The sequence below is a fragment of the Protopterus annectens genome, chromosome 9.part0 (assembly GCF_019279795.1).
Source record: "Protopterus annectens isolate FY-2018-M chromosome 9.part0, PAN1.0, whole genome shotgun sequence".
NCBI classification, from domain to species: domain Eukaryota; kingdom Metazoa; phylum Chordata; order Ceratodontiformes; family Protopteridae; genus Protopterus; species Protopterus annectens.
In genome coordinates this window covers 1669325191-1669348859 of record NC_056743.1, presented here as the reverse complement: position 1 = coordinate 1669348859, position 23669 = coordinate 1669325191, and positions in this window count along the sequence as shown.

Genomic DNA, 23669 nt, shown 5'->3' with positions numbered 1-23669 from the left:
TACTGGGGATAAAGAACACCTGATACACACATGCCATTGATATAGGCAACCTGCATCAGACAGGTTATGTGGGAAAATTGCCACCCTGTCCTCCCCAGTTGTACAGGGGGATGTGCACATCATCCACACTCCTCCCCTCAGCAATGGTAATCATGTACATACTTCGAGGAGTTACTGGTTTTGGTTCACCCTTTTCTTTTCATGTACATATTGCTTACTGATGGCAACAACAGCAAATCTCCATGGGGCATAATAACATCATGGTCCGCCTCCTACATGAACTCAGGCATGTGCTCACAGCTCCATCACAGACATGCCACTATCTACACACCATCCACATGGAAGATGGCCACTGTCAACTCTCTATACAGTAATGAATGGAGAACAGAGGATTATGCAATTAAATGTCCAGCATTGGGGGGGGGGGTATAAGATATCTCAGGGCCAGAAGTATAATACAAGATGTATAGACATGATAGATTGGAGGGTATGGTGTAGTTTGGATTATTTGTAAGTAATATGTACTGTTGATGTGTAATTTGACAACCATATGAGGTCCTGTGACCTTTTTCCTGTTTGCGTCTTCCAAGTAACATGCATCGGGCTCACCTACCAGCATTCTCTGTTGGGGAAACTGACATCCTCACCCAATATGTGATTGAACATTATGCTCTGTTACTTGGACGAAGAGTAGAAGATGTGTGGGAGAGGACCACCTTGTGGAACAATCTTGCCACAGGGTAAATTATGCTCGCTGGACAGCATACCTTATGAGCAGGTGCAGCATCAGGCCACTGACCTCATCTGCCATGCCCATCAGCAGGCTGATGCTGTAGTGAAGGGCCAGCTAGATGCAGGTGGGGGCCCAGCCACCCAGCCCCCACTGGTACCCACAGAAGAGCTCCTCACCAACCTTGGGGCACCTGCCCAATGCACTAGCCATGAAGCTGAGGAAAGCATTGTGGAGGTGGGTTGCACACACCACACTGGATGAGGAGCATGCAGGTAAGGGCCCAGTGTGGATTAGTACACTAATGTATCATGCATACATGTATCTGCATTGTATCTACATCCATGTGTCAGGTCCAATTGCAGTTGTGGATGGGGTTTTCTAATACACATAGTTGCACATCTACGGTGAGGACAGAACATTGTGCATTATTGGGTTTAGTACTGTAAATGTGCAGACATGCTGCATCCATCCTATACCAAGGTCACATGTGAATCTGCTGACAATAATCCCCTCTAACAACTACCTAGGACACTCTGGTCTGCATATGAGACACCAGCCTGAAGCTGGTGAGTATGACATTGTTTTGTTGTTGCCGGCAATACCCCAGGCATGTGAAGGGCATGCAATTTAACATGCACACAACTATCAGTAATAGCTATATTGCTTTATGTAATAGTTATATTGCTTTATGGGCATGTTCACTTGTGGTGGGGTTAACTGCATTGCATCACAGTGGTCACCATTGGGGCCTATCTGATGTGGGCTGGACAAATGGTCTAAGGTAGGGACATGTGTGACAAATTAGTGGTATACAGTGGATATAAATTGTGTACACATCCCTGTTAGGATGCAAGGTGTTCCTTTTACATGCAAATTAGAACCACAATATGTCAGTGCACACCTCTTCCAGCCTCTAATGTGACCAATAACATGAACAGTTAACTTGTAAAACCAAGCATCTGGACTCATAAATTGCACCTACAAGAATGGCTACCTGTGAGGGTGGCAAACGTCGTATCAGCATGATGTTTCAGTCAGTTATGATACCTCATGCTGCCATATGTGTCAGTACACTCACTGTGGCCTATTTGGCTACAATATCTCATACATGGGCATTGTTAAGGCACACAGACCACTTCTGACCATATATAGTTTGCAAACATATGGATATTCCTGACAAATCTGTACAGAGGATTATACAATGGTGTAACATGCTGCATGTGAGGCAAATGCTGTCACCACACTATATAAGCTAATGGCAGTGGGAGCTGGTCACCAGACGTGTATGGTACACACATCAAAATGGTATAAACCACACAAGATATGATCCTCACACACACACACACACACACACACACACACACACACACACACACACACACACACACACACACACACACATACATAGAGTTGCCAAGATTGTGATTAGAATTCTTGCCTATCTAGGTATTTATTATATAGTGCCACACAGCTTATACAGTTTCACCTAGTCCAAAGGTACTTCTAAGGTGGATGACATCAACAGGACTAGTAAATTGAAGTGAGGGGAAGTATAACGGGTAGTACACAGGTCAAAAATGGTGTAACCCATGCACTACATGATTCTCACACAAACACACGTTCAAACAGTTGCCAGTAGGAAGATTAGAAGTCCTGCTTCTCTAGTTATTACTACTAGAGGGTTATGCAGTTATCAGTCACACCACAGTGCTTATACATCTTCATGTCCTTCAAAGGTACTTCTACTCCAAAGGTACTTTTAAGGTGGATGACACCAACAGGATTACTAGATTGGGACGAGGGAAAGTGTGAATGGTAGTACACAAGTCAAAAATGGTACAAGCTAGACAGTACATGATATACACACAGACACACTTGCCAGTACTGTGATTAGAACTTCTGCTTATATAGTTATGTTTAATATAGCATTGCACAGTTACCACATGTGCTACAGAGCTTACTGCACTTTCACATGGCCAAAACTGCTGATAACTGCACAGCTGAGGTATAGTATTACAGGTGGCAGAAAGTCTGCTTTCAGTCCCACCCTTACATCATGCTAGTTCTGTCTTGCACTTCAAACAGCATTATGACTTGGCACTTCACCAGGTTATTGTATCAAGAAGTGTGGCACACCTGGGAGCCATCAGCAGTACTCATTCATCACAGAAGTAGTCCCAGTACTTACTAGTTATGCTCACCCTTCTTGGCATGATTGAAGGGTGGTTTTCTGTGCTTTCATCAAATAACTTGGTGCACTTGTCCATTCTGAGGCACTGTTGCAACTGCCTCATGTACACAGACAACCCTCTCCTCTAAACTCCAAACACTCAGACCTGTGAGAGTTACTCATATATCACCCAATGTGAACATATGCACTCTCCAGCAAAGACTGGACTAGCAGGTCAAGATGATAAGATCAACACCTGCACCACACCCTGTGAAACACATAGCTCACCATGACACCCACTTTGACAGCCATGACATACAGTGAAAAGCCCCACACCCACATTTGCAGAGGCGCTCAATGGACATTTACCCAAACAGCACAGACCAGCAAGACAGATACCCACTTTGAAACCATGACATGGCACATGCCAAGGGACACATATTTAACCTACACAGTGTGACCCTCAATCTAAGCTCCTAAGGCCTACCACCTTGCACAATACAGTGATCATTGGTAATTTCATGCTGAGGGACACACATATCTCACTCATTAAGTTGAATATGGAGCAGGTAACAGCCAACTGTATATCATATGCCAGCATCAAACACATGACACAGCCAGGCATGGCACTCCACAACAACTACGAGTATCACTCTGTATCCATGTGGGTGTGAATGCCTTGTAACATACCTCCCTGGACTACATGACAAGAGACATGGTTGAACTCTCTGACTATGTGGTCCAGGCAGGTGTGACAGTAGACCTGAGCAGTGTACCGCCATCACACAGAATGATACTGTGTTACAAATAACAGATGATTGACTGCAGCATTGGCTTTCATGTTTTGTGTCATTCTCAGGGGTTCCAATACCTTTCTGCTTGGGATGATATGAGTAACAGAACCCAATGACTTACCACATATGTCCTGCATCTGTACTTCTGTCAACACTGGATTTCCAGGTACTGGTTAAGTGTCTTGCCACCTCTATGATGCCTTATTAGGCAGTGTTCCTAATGTAATTACCACCATAACAGCTAGACATGTATGCAGTCTGACGTCATGCTGCTCAACAGTAGACATCTAACTGTCAGGATGTAGTCGCAAAGCACTCGGAGTGGAGGACATTAACACATCAGCTATAATGGAGACGTGGTTCACAGCAGCAGACAGCAGCCCCACAGTATCAGGCTATAATGCATTCCACAGCTGTCAGCCCCCAAACATGGACCACACCATACCTCCACAGGTGGTGTTTTCTCCATTTTCATTATGGATAGGAGCACCTCCAGACTAGTATCCCAGCATAATACATTGGGAATACTTCCAGTACAACTCCCTTGGGGTAATAGTGCAATCCAGACCATAGACGGCTATGGGTCCACATCTATATCCCTAGATTGTCAATGCACATTCCTCAACACCCTGCCATGTATGATGAGCGCTGACATAGTATGAGACTTTAGCTCCCCCTCCCTCACCTGGGGAAACTAGCCAAGCACCAGTACAGTGGCCCAACACTTCCTGGGATTCATCACTTCTAATGCCATGGACCAGCTCATACTGACCCCCGGTAGAGGATGCAACAACCTTGACCTGTGTTGACCACTTAAATATAAGACTGTTGCTCCTCCACAGTTGTCAATCCCTGCATGGTGAGATCCACACAGGCTATAATTAACATGGGACTCAACAAGTCAGCTACACACCCACAAAGGTAAGCACCTTGCTTAACCTCTCCAAAGCTGACTTTGCAGCCATGAAAACAGGGGTGGATGACTTCACTGCACTTATGGCAATTGGAAATAGCTGCATAACTGTGGAATCATACACATATGAACTGTACAAACAGGTACATTAATGCATGGTACTAGCCAGAGCCACCATAAGCCAGACACTGACCTACAAACACTGGGAGACAATGTGATGGTCCCCTCCCATTACTAAAGTGTACAACAGAAGGAGGACACTGTTGCAAAGAAAGGTGGTGTCCCATGACTGTTGAACTCCCCTTATTAGCCTCTAACACAACTTGGGATCTCTCATGGAATCGCCTACAGGCATCTATGAAAGCAGACATGCAGCAGACTCTGATGGCAATCACAACAGCCTTTGATAGTTACATTAACAACCTCCACAGCATCAAACACAAATGCTGCGTGTTACTTTACAATGGTAATGCCTATCCTGAGACAACATGTATTGGCCACAGTCTTGGGAACACATTCAGTGTCAGCTTTACCCCCCCCCCCCCACACAAGTGAAGTGTTGAGTGAATGTGTTCTCACATGCTGTATCATGTTTCTGTTCTAGGCATCTATGTGTCACCAGGATGTGGCACTGCAGCAAGACCAAGGGGTATGGCAGTGCGGAAACACATCTACCATGTCTTAGGCAGGGGACAGCTGTATTTGCATGGATTACCCAGGTCTATAACACAGTGATTGCATATGCCTTACAGATTATAGGGCTGAGGGTTGTACATAGGTATATGTTTATTTACAACATCTGTTGTAGAGTGGAGAATGGTACATGCTGTGGTATGGACACACCTGCGAGTGCTAATAACCACAGCCACAAGGATATTCATCAGAAAAACACAATGAGATTACTATTCACACACACACACACACACACACACACACACACACACACACACACACACACACACACACACACACACACACATGCACACACATACACACACACACACACGAGCGTGCGTGCACGTGCACATGCACACACGTTTGCCAGTACTGAGATCCATAGTTTCATTGCTCATAGTTGTGTAGTAGGTGAATGGGCCTGAAGGCTCTACAAGGCTATCCCAAGGGAATACCCTGGCATCAGGCATCATGACAATAGTGCTAAGTGTGGCTCAGGAGTATAGTCACTGGAGTGGTCCCCAGTGGTGCGTATTGTATTCCCCATCCACTCATCCAGATTTCAATTGTGGGTGGCCAGTGATGTGCACTGTTTCACATGTACATGATTCATATTCCATAACATGGACAGTGTCTGGGTTGTGCACCTGTCCCAAAAGCATGACCTTTGAAGTGTGGAAGTGTGCTTGAGGTCTCTGGGGCATGGTGTGTGGGCAGATTGCCATCTTCAGATGTAGCATTCCTAACCTAGTTTGGTGAGACATTGCTGTGTAAATGAGGTAGTGATTGCACCTACATAGACAGTATGATACAGGGATTCACTGGAGTTATTGGCATCTGTCCATACAGGGCATGTGTGTAAGGCATGGTATTCCCATTGTGGGGTAGATTAGCAGACTCTACAGTTGTTGCAGGTGTCCAGTGGGGAACATGACAAAAGGGCCACTGTGCACACTGATTGGGCTACTGAGGAGATGGTACAGGGTGACCATGTCCTTTTACTTGCTGGGTAACACATACTTAGTCAGGAGATGTAACACATCAAATTACTTTCTGATGGCTGTGGCACTGTTGTAGTAAACAGGCAGCTGACTGTCAACCTGTGCTCCCCATTCTGTTATAACAATGTCATTGTCCAGTGGGCTACCACCAATGTATTACTTCATGTGAGCCATGGTGTTCCCAAAGGTAATGGTGGCACATTTCTTGGCATTGAGGTAATGTCCAGGATTCTGATAACAGTCATAGGTGTTGTGCATGATGCCAACATCACATGGATTGGGAATGCTACCACTCACCTTACTGTTGTATGCAAACATTTTCAGCCAGAGTGCCGTTTTGTTCGATTGTACCTCAAAAGGGTAGATCCCAAATGTGAAAGGACATGGGTTCATAGCCTGTGTGACACCAGTCATGTCTGGTCATAAATTTGACATGGAGTCCACTGCAATCACACTGTGGGTACTATCTGTGAGGAAGTTTGCAGGTGAACTACTGTTATAGTGGTTGATGTCTAATCAAGTGGGTTTGTGTATGATTCATAGGTGAAGAGTGGTCTCTGAATATTAGAACGGTTGCCTATATTGTTAGCTTTTCCATAATGTCACATAGTCTTTGCACATGGCACTACACATTTAGGGCTGTGGCTTGTCTACAGCAATCTCTATAGTGTTTGATAACTGTTAGCCTTCTAATGTGGACATTGGGACATATTACTAGGTCATCAATATAATAATGGAGCAAAACCTACCTCGCCAATGGATCCTGTTATTAAGCAATTACATCAACACCCACACAGGATATTGATGACAGACAGAGAGACACACAAACACACACACTTGCCAATACTGAGTTTCAAACCCCTACCTATCTACGTATTGCTAATACAGTGTTATACATATATCACACGCGCCACAGAGCTTACAGAATGAAAGCTGTCCCAAGGTAATTCTAAAGTGAGGAACATCACCAACCCTTGTAAATACTGGCATTGGGTGATGTAGTGGGCAAGAGATTTCATAAAATACTTTACCCTATACACACATTTACATTTTCTAGGAGGGAGGCTCGGACCTCTCTCTATCTATGTTTTCAGACCTTTAAGTTACACATTTACCACGAGCACCACTGACATTTCATGGTTTAGTGTTGCCAACAGGTACTTCTAACGTGAATGATATCTGCAGGACTGCTAAAGTAGGGCACTGAGAAGTGTACTGGATGAAAATAGGGCCAAAATCATGAAGATACGAACACACACACACACACACACACACACACACACACACACACACACACACACACACACACACACACATATATATATATATATACACACACACACACACACACACACACACACACACACACACACACACACTCGCCAGGAATGAGATTCAAACCCCTACCTATGTAATTATTGCTACTACCTTGTTACATATGTAGCACATGACCCATGGAGCTTATAGGTAGAACAGTGTCCAAATATACCTCTAAGGTGAGTGACATCAGCAGCCGTTGTAAAGTATTACACTTTGAAATTTACTGTCTGTGTATGGGCACAAAATACTTAAACCAACAGATATACACACATACAAACAAACACACTTTTACAGTTGCTGGTACTGAGATTAGACCTCCTACTTAAGTAGTATTTCTCACTAAAGTATCACACAGTTAACATGAGTACCACAGAGCTTATATGTTGGAGAGATGTCCAAGGTATCTTTGAAGGTGAGTGACATCATCAGCAGTGCTAAAGGAGGGGTAAGGGAAGTGTAGTGAGTGTAAATGTCCTCAAAATCATGTCTCTACAAAGACACACACACACTCTCTCACCCAAACACACACATTCTCATAATTACCAGACCAGAATTACAACTCCTATCTAACTAGTTTGCTACACGATAGTATTACACAGTTGTCACAAGTGCCATGGAGCTTACATGTCGAAGAGCTGACCAAAGGTATCTTTGAAAGTGAGTGACATGAGCAGCAGTACTAAAGGATGGGTAAGGGAAGTGTAGTGAGTGTGAATGGCCTCAAAATCATGTCTCAACAAAGACACACACACTCTCTCACACAAACACACACATTTTCACAGTTGCCAGGACCAGGATTGCAACTCCTACCTAACTACACTATAGAATCACACAGTTATTGCAAGCGTCACTTTCTTTTTCTTTTGGCTTTTCCCAGTTAGGGGTTACCACAGTAGATCATTTGTCCGCTCATGATTGGCAGTGGAGTTTTACAGTGTTGAGTTGCCAGCCCGGCGCCCAACCTTCCACAGAAGGCACACACCCACACACTCACACCTAGGGCCAATTTAGAGTGTCCAATCCACCTACAGCATGTCTTTGGGATGTAGGAGGATACCAGAGCACCCAGAGGAAACCCATGCAACCACAGGGAGAACATGCCGACTCCACACAGAAGGCACCCCAGCCGAGAATCGAATCGGAGAACCTCTTCCTGTGAGGAGACAATGCTAACTGCTGCACCACTGTGGCCGCCCTTATTGCAAGCGTCACTGAGCTTATATATTGGACAGCTGTCCAAAGGTATCTTTGAAGGTGAGTGACATCAGCAGCAGTGCTAAAGGAGGGGTAAGGGAAGTGTAGCAAGTGTGAATGGCCTCAAACTCATTCATTTAAAAACACACACACACTCAAACACAACTTTACATTTCACAGGACTGAGAGTAAAACTTCTACCTGGAAACTTATTTGTAGTATAGTGTTACCAGTTACCCAAGCACCACTGAGACTATAGGGCTGAGGGCTAACAAAAGGAATTTCTACAGTGAACGACATCAGCACATCATGTGATATAGGCCAATGGGATGTGTACTGGGTGGGAAAGGCCTCATAATGGGATTCTCTCTGTTGCTGTTTGTCTCTCTCTTCCCCACATTTCTGTGTGTGTATGTTTGACATGTTATATTATGTTGGCCTTAGATGTGTGTGAGTATTCTCATCCAGACTGAGTGTGTGTGTGTGTGTGTGTGTGTGTGTGTGTGTGTGTGTGTGTGTGTGTGTGTGTGTTTGTGTGTGTGTGTGTGTGTGTGAAGTATCAATGGTGTAAGATTTAGTGTGTGTGTGCACAGACATCTGCAAATAACAAATATCTATAGTCCACTGTGTTGTCAGACATGGACTTCATTTCTCTAAGTATAGGAGCATTCGCAGTATGACCTTCTATATTGAGTGTGTCCGTGTCTACTTTATGTGCTCAATTTCCGAGAATATCGAATATGATAATCTCAACACCAGTACACTGAAAGCGCAAAACATCAAAAATGTAAACGGAAATCTCTGTAGGTGGAGATTTCTATTTAATTCACTGTAGTGCGATCTAGGAGTTGGTATATTTAAGTAGCGGGAAATGCAGGTGGCTTGCCCCCCTGCCTACACTAGTTTAAAAAAAATATTTGTATGTACTTTTATTTTTTTGGACTTCGATCGTTTAATAGTTTGATGCATATGGTTCGATTCATATGCGTTCGAGCTATTAAGCTTTCAAGGTCCTAAAATAGACCCAGTGTGTCCATCCATTACAGGGAGAGTTGGACTCCAGCTCAGGGTTTTGTGTGCTACAGCTACACCCAACAACCTGTTTCTGCAGGATCTCTGTAGATAGGTTGCCAATATGGAGACACAATGGGTGGGAGATTTTGTAACTATTGCTGTCTATGCTGCTTGTGTAACATGGCTGGTTGTAGCATAGATTTTCTGACATATGTACTGCTTTACACTGTGATGTATCATGTCATCAACTACAGACAGATCATTCTTTGCTCACAGTTATTTATTATAGAAATACAAGATGAATGAAACTGAGACCAATATTCTGAGGCATATAGACTACACATTCCGGCACACTCCTGCCATTGTGGAGGGGTATCTACAGACAATAGACTGCTGGTTCTGTGCAAATGGTCCATCACCTTGTTAGTATGCTGGATAAGGATCCGCTTCTTGTGGTTTTCTCAACTTAATGGAATGACTGTATCCTGCTGGGACCATACCTCTCAGCTGTACAGATATACCCAGGTTATCCAGAGGCAGGACTTTTACATCTGGTCAGTTTACCTTCACATTGTGGTTTACAAGCAGTTTTGTGGCTATTCATTCATGGGTTTACAGTCAGGGGCAGTCTGAGCAGACATTAGGGTTTCAGACTTCATAAACTCCATGACATCCATGCTTGTACACCTCCCCTCTGTTATTCTCTCCTCTTCCTACCATTATGAAAGCAATATCTCTGAGGTATCCCTATAGTTGGGCCTTTATCCAAGTAGTATTTATGGCCTGGTCCACAGTTCTTGCAGTAGGACATGGGGAGGCATGCTACTGGCATTTTTCAGCATGGCCTTGCATTTGTTTTCTGTTTACTGTTAGGTTGTTAGTTAGAACCCCCAGACATTCTGTACAATGGCACTATGGGTGAGGCATGGGCCTTTGCCAGAGAACTGTAGGCCATTTGAGAGTGCTGCAGGCCATCTGTAGCAGGCCATTGGATTGTGTCACTCATATGTTCCCAGGCTGAAAGCCAGTGGATTACCCTGGGTTGACAGTGGTTAGTGGTTGAGGTGTTCCTGTCAGTCCTTCCTGCTCATACTGATCCATGAGTCTGGATGTGGCAGGTTGCTGCTTGCAACAAGGGACACACCTGCATTGGATATCTATTCAACATACAGCATCATGTATGTATTCCTATACAGAGATGGGTTCATGCTGTACTCATTCCCTACAGCAAGGATATGACCAGTGATAAACCTGTGGCTGATGGTGGGGTGAGCTGGGTGCATGTGTGATATGGAAGCTATTGGCACCTGACTCGCAGATATACCTGGGACATTCCCCTTATGCTGGCTTGTGTGTGCACATGGACAGCCTGTCATTACTTTATAACCATGCCTTTTGTGGTCTGCCAGTGACTGGCCAGACTATCAGTATTCCATACTAGAGGGACAACTAATGTGATGCTAACCTCTATATATAATTCCAAAGTTGTGTGCAGTTGACAGTTATTTTATATGCACTCTGTGTAGGTTACTTCCACTTGCGTACTGTTTCTATGTATGGGTCCACATCCATGGCATGTCCAGCTTTCCAACGGTGACAGATATTGACATCCGGATAGTGAGTATGTACAACTGACTGCTGACATGGGTGCAGCTGAGAAGCAGTGTGGTTGGCACTGCAGTTATTGGAACATGGCACTGTTGACCATTGTACTTTACCTAGGCCACTGAGACACAAGCATCCCGGCCCCCATTCTGACCACTCCCAGGCAATATTAAACACACAACAAACTTACCACACTGACCCCTGCATATTTTACACATGCAACAATCTAGATTGGGACATCTCTGCAATCTGTGCTCCAGTGATACTACTCCTGAAACGTACATGTTGCTGCATTTCTACATGGGATTGGGGGGTGCACACATAAAGACTTTAAACATTTGAAATGACTGTACTGGTATTTTGGTTACTCTGTTGGCTTCCATTTCATATTGTACTGTGACCTATCATGCATAAATGAGGCATATCAGTAGACTACACATGCTAGATTTTAATGGCATAAATATCAGTTTCAGACTTCCTACCCTTCAGAACTAAAATGCAACTACCAGACCTTTTTTAATATGTCTGTGTAGGTCTGGGGGAGGGGGGGGGCTGTTCACCATTGCCATAATTTGTGGTCCTTAGCCATTCCTTTCTTTATGGTCATCTACACCTGTCTTACTGGGTGAGACTGGTGGTGGGTGTGTGACCCTCAGTGACGTATTGACACCCACAGTTATTTGGGCCATCACATGTACTGTGGTGGGAGTTGTCACCTTGTGTTGTACTGCCTAGTGTGTTGACACCAGTATTTGTTATGGATTTCCTGTTGTCACATACAGCTATGAGCTGTCTGTTGCTATCCCATTCAGCCACCCAATTCCCTTGCATGCTTGAATCAATACCATACATACAACTAACAGAACATATTATTCCATTCAGTAATTGATAGGAAGGGTGACTTACCTTGTTACTGGGCCTGGGTCGGTAATGAGGATGGTGCTGGAGGGCTGACTATGTCAAATGCACATAGTACACTCCCTATGCATGGTAACACAGGTAGTGTCATGTTTGGCATCCTTTTACTGTATGTGGGAGTCAGAGAGAGGTATCAGTCCCTGGGTTCCTACAGTGTCAGTGTGTGTGCTATGTGTTGCCTCTTTGCAAAGGCCTGGGCATACTGGGCTCATCTCCTTCTGCCTACAGGGGCAGGCATAGGAAGTTCCTCCTCTGAGTACATTTTTGGCTGTGCTGGCCTTGGCAATGGTGGGGGGCTGTGCGGCCCTGTTCTGTGCTGTTCCTGCTGAAGCTGTTTCCACAGGACCATATTGTGTAGCATGGCACATACTATGAACATTTGTGTACATGTAGCTGGAGAGTACTGCAAGCAGGGGCGGCTCGTGGCATCGGACTGCCGGACTGCAGCCCCCTCAGCTAAAAAGAATAATAAAGTGAGAAATTGCTGTAAGACGACAATACTACCACTGCCCCACCATGGCTTTGGTCTGTGCTATTATATATAAATTCAGAAAATGTGGTCCTAAGGAGTTGATTAAACTGTTTGCTACATATCTTATGGTCATATTTATAAAGACACAAGTACACTGCTACCTTTCAAGACTTTTGTTCTATCTTTACAGTTTAGCACGATATCAAAACATTATCTACGATGGATCAGTAGATATTATAAGGTTTTTGGATTAGTAGATATAAGGTTTGATACATTTTTTCATATATAACATCACTATGTATAATCTCTGATTGCTTGTCTGTGAGTGATGTTACTGTTCACATGTTAAAGAAGTTGCATTGCTGGTTTTATATGTTTAAGCACTGTTCTCAGTTAACATTTGGCAAAAAAATGCTTGCAAATTTAAAATCAGTATATCAGTACAGCTTTTAAAATACATTTAATATCAAGTCTCATTCAGTCCAGGTACACACTGACATGTAACTCAGTTTCCATTTAAGCATTTAAGTTCCTGTAGCTCTGAGAAGTTTTTCATATTGCCCTGTCTAGGATCTGATTCTATTTGTTTAATTATACAGAATAAAAATGTATTAAAAGAATGTCAAACTCATTTAGGTATGTTTAAAAGTGCACTATATCTATCTGTAGATTTAAAACATCATATAAATGTTAAATAATATGCTTACAAAGCTTCCTATTAAGTTTTGGCAATGTAAAAAGATATATTTTATTTTAGCTATTTGTTAACCAGGTAAACCCATTAAGCAAAGCATATCTTTTCAGTGCTGACAGGACAGCACTTTGTGGTTAAGTGACTTGCTCAAAGTCACATAAGCAGGCAAACTGAGGTGGAGGGAATCAAGCCCTGGACTTTTGATCATAGAAAGCAGTTCATTGACAACTTTAATCCTCTCTGTTGATTGCCAGAGCTGTTAGCCAATTACAAAGAATACAAATTACAAACAGGCCACCACTATACTCTGGCAATTAAAATGTCTTTTGTACTAAGAGGTTGACAGCTATGGTGAGAACTGAATTCACTAAATGATATCCATTTAAGTTTCAGTCTTCCTCTCTTTTACAAAGCAGCTGATTTGGCGTAGTGGTATGTTAGTCTGACTGTTTTGCACAGGGACCTTGGCAGTAAAATGTATGGTGGTAACACAGCATTTTATTCTAGCAATTTTCCAAGATTATACAAGCAATGTTTAATGTGTCCCTGGTTTTTGGGCTTTTGACCCCCCCCCAATACATTTTGTCTTTTTCTAGTTTTCTTGTGCTGCGAAGTTGAGATGCAGTTGAGTATTGAGTAGATTTTATAAGGATCTGAGAGATGCAGGGAAACAGAAGTTTAGTGTTGCTTAAGTGAAGTTGGTTTGCCTTGTTAATAGCACAACAGGCTGTGTACTTGCTTTTGATGCAGAAGGCTGTGGGTTCCACTCCCACAAGGGGTGGATGCTGCCATACTGAGAATGTTCTCCTTGGTGAAGATACTAACTATGAGTCTGTTATCAGTTTGCCATCCATTTCCTCTTGCAATATTACTAGCTTATCATTTTTTTAATGTAATATAGGCAATTTATTCCTGAGGGGCAACAGACACTTTATTTTTCAATGAAACCATGAAATATAAAGGTGTTTGCTAGCAGCAACCTCTTCATTAGTTACAGATTTCTTTAATGTGGAATTATTTATATGACTTTTACTTCAGAGATTGTGCATATTTACTGATAATGGACTGTAGAATTGTGCATATTTACTGATAATGGACTGTAGAATTGTGCATATTTACTGATAATGGTGGACTATAGAATTGTGCATATTTACTGATAATGGTGGACTGCAGAATTGTGCATATTTACTAATAATGGTGGACTGTAGAATTGTGCATATTTACTAATAATGGTGGACTGTGGTGGACTGTGGAAGTCTGAGTAGACTTTTATGATAAATGTTCTGAACTGGGCAGTTTTGCCATTATGGGTGCATGCATTTTGTTTCATTGCTTACTGGAAAAATGTTCAAAACAAATTTAAAATGCCCTCTAACAACTGTACTGTATTGTACAAGGAATATAATTTAGTACAATGAGGAAGGTGTATCAAAGAGCACATGTATGTTTCATATGCAAGGGGCCTATTATTTGAAAATAGCCCAAAATTAATCTTTATCTGCCACTGGCAAAATGTATTTTCTTTGAATGTGGGTTTCAATGCTGTTTCAATGAATGTGAGTTTCAAGGGCAGAGAAGTTTTAATGCAAATTTTTCATTGTGAGACTGCATTGCTTTGTTTAGCAGATGACTTAGTGTTTGTGCTGTAAAATACAAAATAAAACTTTCAAATGAAGTCCAACTCATCATAGAAGTAAAGCAGTATGCACATTAGTGTTTATGGTAAATGGAGTGAAATAGCCAAGTAATGGGTCATTGGAATGGCTGCAGAGGCTCCATTCAACCATGATTTTGTCAGGGGGAAGGGCAGCAAACTCAGACAGGCCCAGCTGAACTATACCTCCCAACTGTCCAGATTTTCAAAGAATGAATAGATTTTTGCTTCTTTCACTAAATAATGATTCACTGAGTTTCAGACTTCATAACCTTCAGAAAAATGCATGCTAAAGTAAGAATTGTTATTCTATCAACTGTCTCAATTTATACAAGAGCAATTTTTAGTACTGTTTAATATGTTCCCCCAATATATTTGGCCTTGTTCAGATTTACTGCATTAACAGGTTGAGAGGTACATGCAAATAAATTGCTTTATAGAATTAGGCATAGCCAACCTCTCAACTGTCCCCGATTTTGGCTCAAAATGTTGCTCTTCCCCCTAATAATCCCTCCGCAAAATAACAATTTTGGAAGAAAACATGGAGGGTTTACAATTAAGACATAACTGTAATAATCAAAGTTATAGATTACTTGAAATGCATGTAGATTTTTTTATTTTGTCAGCTGCTCAAGTTAGCAGTACTAATATTAAAGTGTCCTTCTTTGACAGGTTCCCTGCTGTATTGTGTGGCTATTTTATATTTTTGCATCACATTTTTGGTCCATTTTTCATAAAATTGTGTTTTTTGGCAAATTAGTGACAAATCGTTAAAGACTGAAGTTAGAAAATAATGACAGATATTTGAGTTTCAGATGTTATACCCTTCAGAAAAGTCATACTAATGCAAGACCTATTCTATTATCTTTCTAAGTTTATTAGAGCAATATTTAAAAATTGTCCTTATTTTTGGGCCTTTGTCCCATTTCTTCTGTGTATGGCTTTGTCCAGATTTTTTGCTCTGATGTTGAGAGGTATGACAAATGTGTCAGGGCCATCACAGTCAGCCAGAGACATTTCAAATTGAGACATACTTGTTGCACCCCACTCCCCCATGTAGTGACTCTGGATGTGTCCAAGCAAGGCAAGGAGTAGTTATGCAGTGTAAATGTGCAGTGTGTCCCCCCATCCAAGGTAGACACAAGTACTACAGTGGCTTTTCATCTGTCCTTGATTTTGCAGAACGGTCTGGTTTCTGTCATATTTTCGTACTGTTTTATGCTTATTACTCAGATTTATGCTTATTACTCAGAAAATGCCTGTTGCTCTGTTTTTAAGTAGCAATGCTTTAATGACCATAAGGTAAGCTTCTCTGAGATCGTAAGATGCAAATAAGCTTTAATAAGCATACTGTTAAAGAATTGCCAACATTGAAAGCCTTTCTGTTGTTGCCATGCAGAGAATACTTAACTAGATAATGTATAAGCCTTGGGTATTAAAGGACAGGATTCCATTATTTTAAAAAGCTCATTACACTTGCTGAAGACTTCCAGTCATCTCTACAGACTTTACCCGTAAACTAAACAGAATGCTAATCATGTGTGGTCCATAACTTGTACAGTAATCCTTTAAGCAATGTATCTTGAGCTTGTTTCTTGTTTGCTTTTCATTTTTTACTTTGATCATGTTTTCCCCATGAAACAAGTAGATAGTTGTTAGGCAGCAGGTCTTTTTTTGGATAAGAAACATTTTTACAAGTGGGGGCATCACAGAGATTTCTACTTTCAGCATGTTACTTGGTACTTTAATAAAGCTGAATATAAATGTATAATTAGAACTGCAGTGCAAGGAGAAGTGGTTTGAGTTGAGTGCTGCTTGTTTTTCTTATACTTGATTTTGACTGGCATTCCAGTAATGTATTTAAAAAGTAATTTTTTCATGCCTCACAACCTTTTGTTTCCATCTAGATATTAAGTAAGCTGTCATGCAGCCAATGCATTGAAACATTGTTATTCTTCTACACTTATTTTTGTCTTGATTGGACTCTCATAATGATGATTTGGCACTCAGGGCAGCGTATTTAATTAAAGTTAGTTTTTGTGGATTTGAGCATAGCCCATCCCCTTTCTAGTTGGCCACACCCCTTCCCATTGGCCCCACCCATTCAGCTGTCTCTTGCAACCCCCCTTTGATTTGAAGTCACCAGCCGCCACTGACTGCAAGCCTCCACCAGATATGTCAAGGCATCAGAACCATGACTTGAGCATGCCAAACACACGGTCTACAATTATCCTGGTTTGTGTGTGTGCATCATTATGGTGTTCTTGTTCAGGTGTGTGTGCATTTCTGATGGGTGTCATCAGCCACGGCTCCAGTGCATAGTCAGCATTCCCCACTAGATGGCCATATGGGATGATCCAAGCAAACCCTGATACAGCTGTGATTAATGCCAGATGTGGGAGTTATGATAGCTTTTAGGACTGCAGGCACCTATGTTCATGTCGCACATGACCTGGCAGTTGATGGAAGGAAAGCCCTTGTTGCTTTGATGTGGATGTGCTTGCAGTCTGTTGCACCAACTACCTTAGGGTATTCTACTATTCAGTGGAAGAGTCGCATACTTCTGGTCAATGCCGCACGGGTGCTGGGAAAATATATGTGCTCACTGGCATGTGGTGTCATGGCATTCAGAACTGGTGGAGTACACTGAATGCTGATGCCTGTGAGACCCACATGATATCCCCAGTTGGTCTTTGGAAGGTACCTGTGGCTAGTATTCTTAAGCCTACACATACCTTGGTATCCACTGGGATGGGTTCCCCTCTGTTGGTTATGTGTGTGAGACAGGGATGGCACAGCTGGACAATTTGCTGTAGAATGTCCTTGCCCACCCTATAGCACTCCACTATCTCCAGCTCATGTAGGCCCTGGTAGGTTACCCTGGGGTCTGTACACTCTTCTCCTCCTCCACACTGTGGGACATTCTCCTCCTCTCTACCCTCAGTCTCTAGCACATATTGATGGAGTAAAGTAGCAGCAGCCTCTAATATTTTTAGTTAGTTTTGCCAGTTAAAAATCCTCCATCTGTGTACACTGGTGGTGTAAAGTTTGTGGGAAATACCAGTCTGAAAGGTGTCTGCATAGTTTATAGTAATATGCTGGGCTGCTGCATGTGTAATTGGCTGATTCTGATACATTCCACCTGCCATCTACACTAGTTCTCCTTGATTGCCTTCCTACTGCTGTTTCCCCTTCCCAGTTCCTCCCTATTTAAGCCTCGAGGCATGCCGCACATACCTATTTCTGAAATGTAAACAGTGCTGCCATTTCCTCCTTTTTTTGTTTATGTTTAAAACCCGGTGCATGGCATGCATGCCCATTTAGTCTATGTACACAGTGCTCAGGCACATCTGACACACCCTTTTCTTTAGCTGTGCTTAGCTAAGGGCAAACACGGGCCACAGAGCTCCAATGAGCTTACAGCAAGAATGACACACACCCTTATGAAGTCACCCAGTTCTTAGACTTGCACTGTTGTATTTCTGCACTAACACGGTGAGGTATAAGCTGACACTTTGAAGAAATATGTGATTCAGTGTAACTCCCCACATTTGCATACCCCAGTGTGTAGCTTGTTAGTTACTGCACTAAAACAGTCCCTTTCCCCTTGACAACCAGTGATCCCTGGTATTGTTTACATTCTGCATGCCATTGACTATAATGGCAAAATGCAGATTTAACTTAAAAGTGAGTTTTCCCATTTTTTTTTTTTTAGGCATGATCACGTTTGCCCATTGATGACCTATGCTTAAACAGCCGAGATTGGCCAAAAATAAGTTTAATTTTCATAACAATTAATCAATTTTTAATGCCAATGACCTTATATTTGGCCATTGGCATGTCTCATGTACATAATACATGATTTTTCATGAGCTGTCATTCCTCTGTTTTGTCAGTTGCAGAAATGTACTCAGTTATTTTTCGAATACATTTCTGCACTGACACTATTCTAACATGGAGACCTGGCAGCTTGTTGAATCGCTAAATCACCTCATTTGCATGTTTTTCACCAGCAAATGAGGTGATTTGCATGTTTGCCGTTTTTTCGTGCTGGAACAGTGTAGGGCTGCTCGTGCACGTGAAAATGGGACTATCCCGAATTGCTCGAAGGTCATTTTCAATGCAGGAGCTCCTACACTGTTCCTGCAAGGAATTTTCAGTTTCCTGAATCCTGGGGTTGAAATTGATAGTTTCATTAAATCCTGGGAATTTAAAAGCTCATAACCTAATCTGCCATAATGTTTCCTTCTTCTCTAAAGAATTCTTATCATGACCACCGCTGTAATCCAAGGAAATCCTAAGCAATGCACTGAAGTAACATTTTTAAAGGAAGAATATAATCTAGTATGCTTAAATAAAGTTTTATTGTCATCCTTTCTTATGATGTAAAACAAATGTTCTTCAATCTTGTTGGACAATCTACATGTAGTCATGCCAACATAAAAAGACTCACAATGAGAGCAAATTGCAATATATATTAAACCAAAGGAGTTGCAGTTAAAATGTTCCCTTAATTCTATGTTACTATCCAAATGTAAAAGGTTAATAACAGGTCCTTCCAACACACAATTGCAACCCTACAAAAAAAAAAAAAAAACTTCACATACATGTAGAGTGAAAATAAAAATGTGTAGTCCTGTTAATGTATGAAAGAAATAAGTTTACAGTTCCATGCAGTCAAAACTAAGTTTTAAAAATGTGATGTAGTCACAAAGTGGCCAAAACATTTTACATTGCTACAAATAACATAATTAGAGTGAACATATAACAGAAAGTAAAGGGACCATGAAGAGGAATACAATGGCAGAACAATAAACTTCATTAAACAAGTTCCCCAAACAGTTTTAAAAAGTGTCCCAGTATACAGTAGACACTATATAGTTCAAACTTAGTAATTCCAAAACATGTTAAAGTAGGATCTGGCAAGGGACCCAGTTAAACCTAGAAATATTCATCATTACCCTATTATCTACCAACTGGAACATCCTAAACATCCTTTCCTTAGATAATGCTGCAAATGACATTAGTATAATTTGCCTAAATATTTAAGCAGCTTTGCACTATCTAGAAGGTAGAGACTAAGATGAAATAATACAAGGTGGCTATCCAAAAAGAGAAGAATGTTAAGGCAAGATAGAGAAAAAGTGTGAAAAGCATGGCAGAAATACAAACCACTACTATATCTCTAAAACTTCAGAATGCTTCTCAAATTTATACTAAAAACAAATAAATGAAGACAAAAAAGAAAAACTATTATATAGCAACATTTGGCACAATAGTAAACATAATCCTAAAACATTCTGGTCGGCCAATAAAGAAATCTTACAGTCTAGCCAAAAATTCAATCCTAATCATATTTCCAATAACTCACCACCTAAAACTGCAATATAACTCAATTCTTATTTCATAGATAGTATAATGTCCCTAACCAAGGATTTCCCAACATGTAATCCCAACTCTGCCCAACAGCCAGATGTCACCGTGTCCACTTTCACCTTCAATCCTGTGCCCATGTCCTAAATAAAACTACTCTTAAACTCAAACCATGTTTTACTTTAGCTGATGGTCTTCTATGTGGGTATTTTAAAAAAACAGCCAATAACATTGTCTATCCTGTCTCAATTCTTATAAATAGGTCCATCAAGTTATCCCATGTTCCATCTCTCTCTGGAAAAAAATAACATATTATCACTTTACACAAAGGATGAAATTCAAGATATTAACATCTTCAGAGCTATAGCAATCTTATCGACCCCCTCTTCACTTGAAAAATGTATTCAAAAACAATTGATAAATGATCTCCTGCAGGAAGAACTACTACCCCCCAACAATACAACATGGCTTCTGTCCCTTCCAATGTACTAACACTGCACACCTAACATTTGTAGATAATGTCAACAAAGCTAGAGAAAATGGCAAACCAGTCTCCTTCTTATTTGTAGACCTGTTTAAAGCATTCAACACAGTTTGGCACAACAAACTTCTACTCAAATGTCCTTACTAGGTCTATCTAAGTCAACTGTTTTTTCATTTGAAAGCTACTCCTCTGATAGGTATCAGTGAGTAGAATGACACTCCCTTCTACCCATACCTTACAGTCACCACTAGTGTACCACAAGGCTCTAACATTGGTCCCCTCCTCTTTAACCTTCTCACCAACACCCTCCACACATCCACACAACAGGCCTTCTTAATACAATATGCAGATGACTCCACACTCATATGCATATCAGAAAACCTGGCACATCTCCAAAAAAAATTACTCTGGAAGCTTTAACAGCCATTGAAGCATGGCTTTTAATTCACAACTCATGCTCAAATCCCCCCTAAAAACACAAAACATTTTTTCTCCCCAAATCCCTCTCTCATGAAAAAAAAAAACAGTTTAAAATCCCCTCTCTTAAAAATGCAACCATTGAAGTCACTTCTAATAATGAATTATTAGGGATGATAGCAGATGATAATATTAAATTTGGCCTGCATATACAAAATTGCATTAAAAATCAGCAAAAATTAGGGATGCTTTACACAACCAACATTTTTCTCATCAACGCAACTAAAACTATACTTGCCACTACTTACCTCCTACCCCCACTACTTAATACCACTGCCATCCTTACTAACTTTCAGGAATCTCAAAAATCTAAACTTAAGAACAATGTTATAATAAAGTGCATACATTTGCAGCAAATATCCATTTCAGAATTCACCACTGTATGATACTAAAAAGCCTAAATTGGTTAGAACAACCCCTCATCTAATATATGCAGAACATATTACCACCTATAAAATTATCCAGCATCTATCTGCTTGTCCATCACTAAATACTGTTCAGTACAGCCATGTTCCCAATCAGTCATTATGATCCAATTACAATAAACTCCTCTCTGTCCACACAGTTATAAAATCTGCTCAGTGTGATCTGTACTCATGCCATGTTGTAAAGGACAGGATCTCCATACTTGTATCCATCAGTTCAATATTTTCCTTCTAGCCTTTTAAAACCATTAAAATGTGACAAATTTCTTTTTCAGCTTCAAGTTAAACTATCCCTGGATTCAGCAATTTCTACACAGAGTTACTGAATAGTGCAAGAGCTGCTGCACACAATATGGCTAATGAGCGATCCAGGAACAAGCCTTCGAGACGTGCACTAGCACACCTATGCTATTCCCTCACGGACACCACTGCTATATACTAATTACCTCATTTGCTGGTGAAAAACATGCAAATGAGGTGAATTAATGATACAGGAAGCAGGCAGGCATCTGTGCAGGAATAGTGTAACCTGCAGAAATGTATTCGGTTACTAACCAAATACATTTCTGCAAATTATAAAATGGAGGCATGACAGCTCAAAAGCAAGCATGTTTTCAATGTAGTAGACATGCCAATGGACAAATATATGGCCAAAGGCATGAAAAATAGTTGCAGTTTTATAAAAAAACAAGTTTATTTTTAACACCTCGCACACTTACCCTGTCACCCCAGGGGAATCCATTGGCTCACAGCCTGGGAATGTAGGAGTGACAAAATGCATTGGCCTGCTACAGATTACCTGAATCACTACCAAATGGCCTACAGTCCTCTGTCAAACACCTGTGCCTCACCCATATTGCCAGTGTATGGTATCTCATGGGGTCCTAACTAACAACCAAACATAGTCACCATAACACAAATGCAAGGCCATGTTCACAAATCCCAGCAGCATACCCCCCATGTCCTACTGCATGAATTGTAGACCAATCCATAAATACTGCTGGAATGAAGGGACAACTATAGGAATACTTCTCAGATATTGCTTGCATAATGTTATGAAGAGGATAGAATAACAGAGGGGGGTGTAAAAGCATAAACGTCATGGAGTGTGTGAAGTCTGAAACTCTGATGTGTACCCATACTACCCCTGCCTGCAAACCCAGGAATGGGTGGCTACAAACCTGCTCATAAAACACAATGTGAAGGGGAATTGACCAGATATATGAGCCCTGCCTCTGGGTAATCTATGTGAATCAGTACAGCTGACAGGTATGGCCACAGCAGGATATAGCCACTCTGTTAAGTTGATATATGTACAAGAATGGGATCATAAGCCACCATACTACCAAGGTGCAGGACCATTTACACAGTCCCATCAGCAAGTGTCTGTAGCTACCCCTCTAGAATGGGAGGAGTGTGCACGAATGTGTAGGCTGCGGACCACAATACTGGACTCAGCTGCATTCATATTGTATTTCCTGGTAAATAACTGTGAGCAATTAATCTTATCTGTCAGTAGTTGATAACATAATAAATCACAGTGTAAAACAGTACACATGTCTGAATATCTCTGCTAACACCAACCATGCAACACAAGCAGCACAGACAGCAATAGTTACAGTATCCCCTTATATTTTGCCCATTGTGACTCCATATTGTCAACCCATCACCTGCAGAAACAGGTTGCTAGCGGTAGGTGTAGAACAACAAAGCCTGGACTGGAGTACAACCCTACCTGGAATGGATTCACACA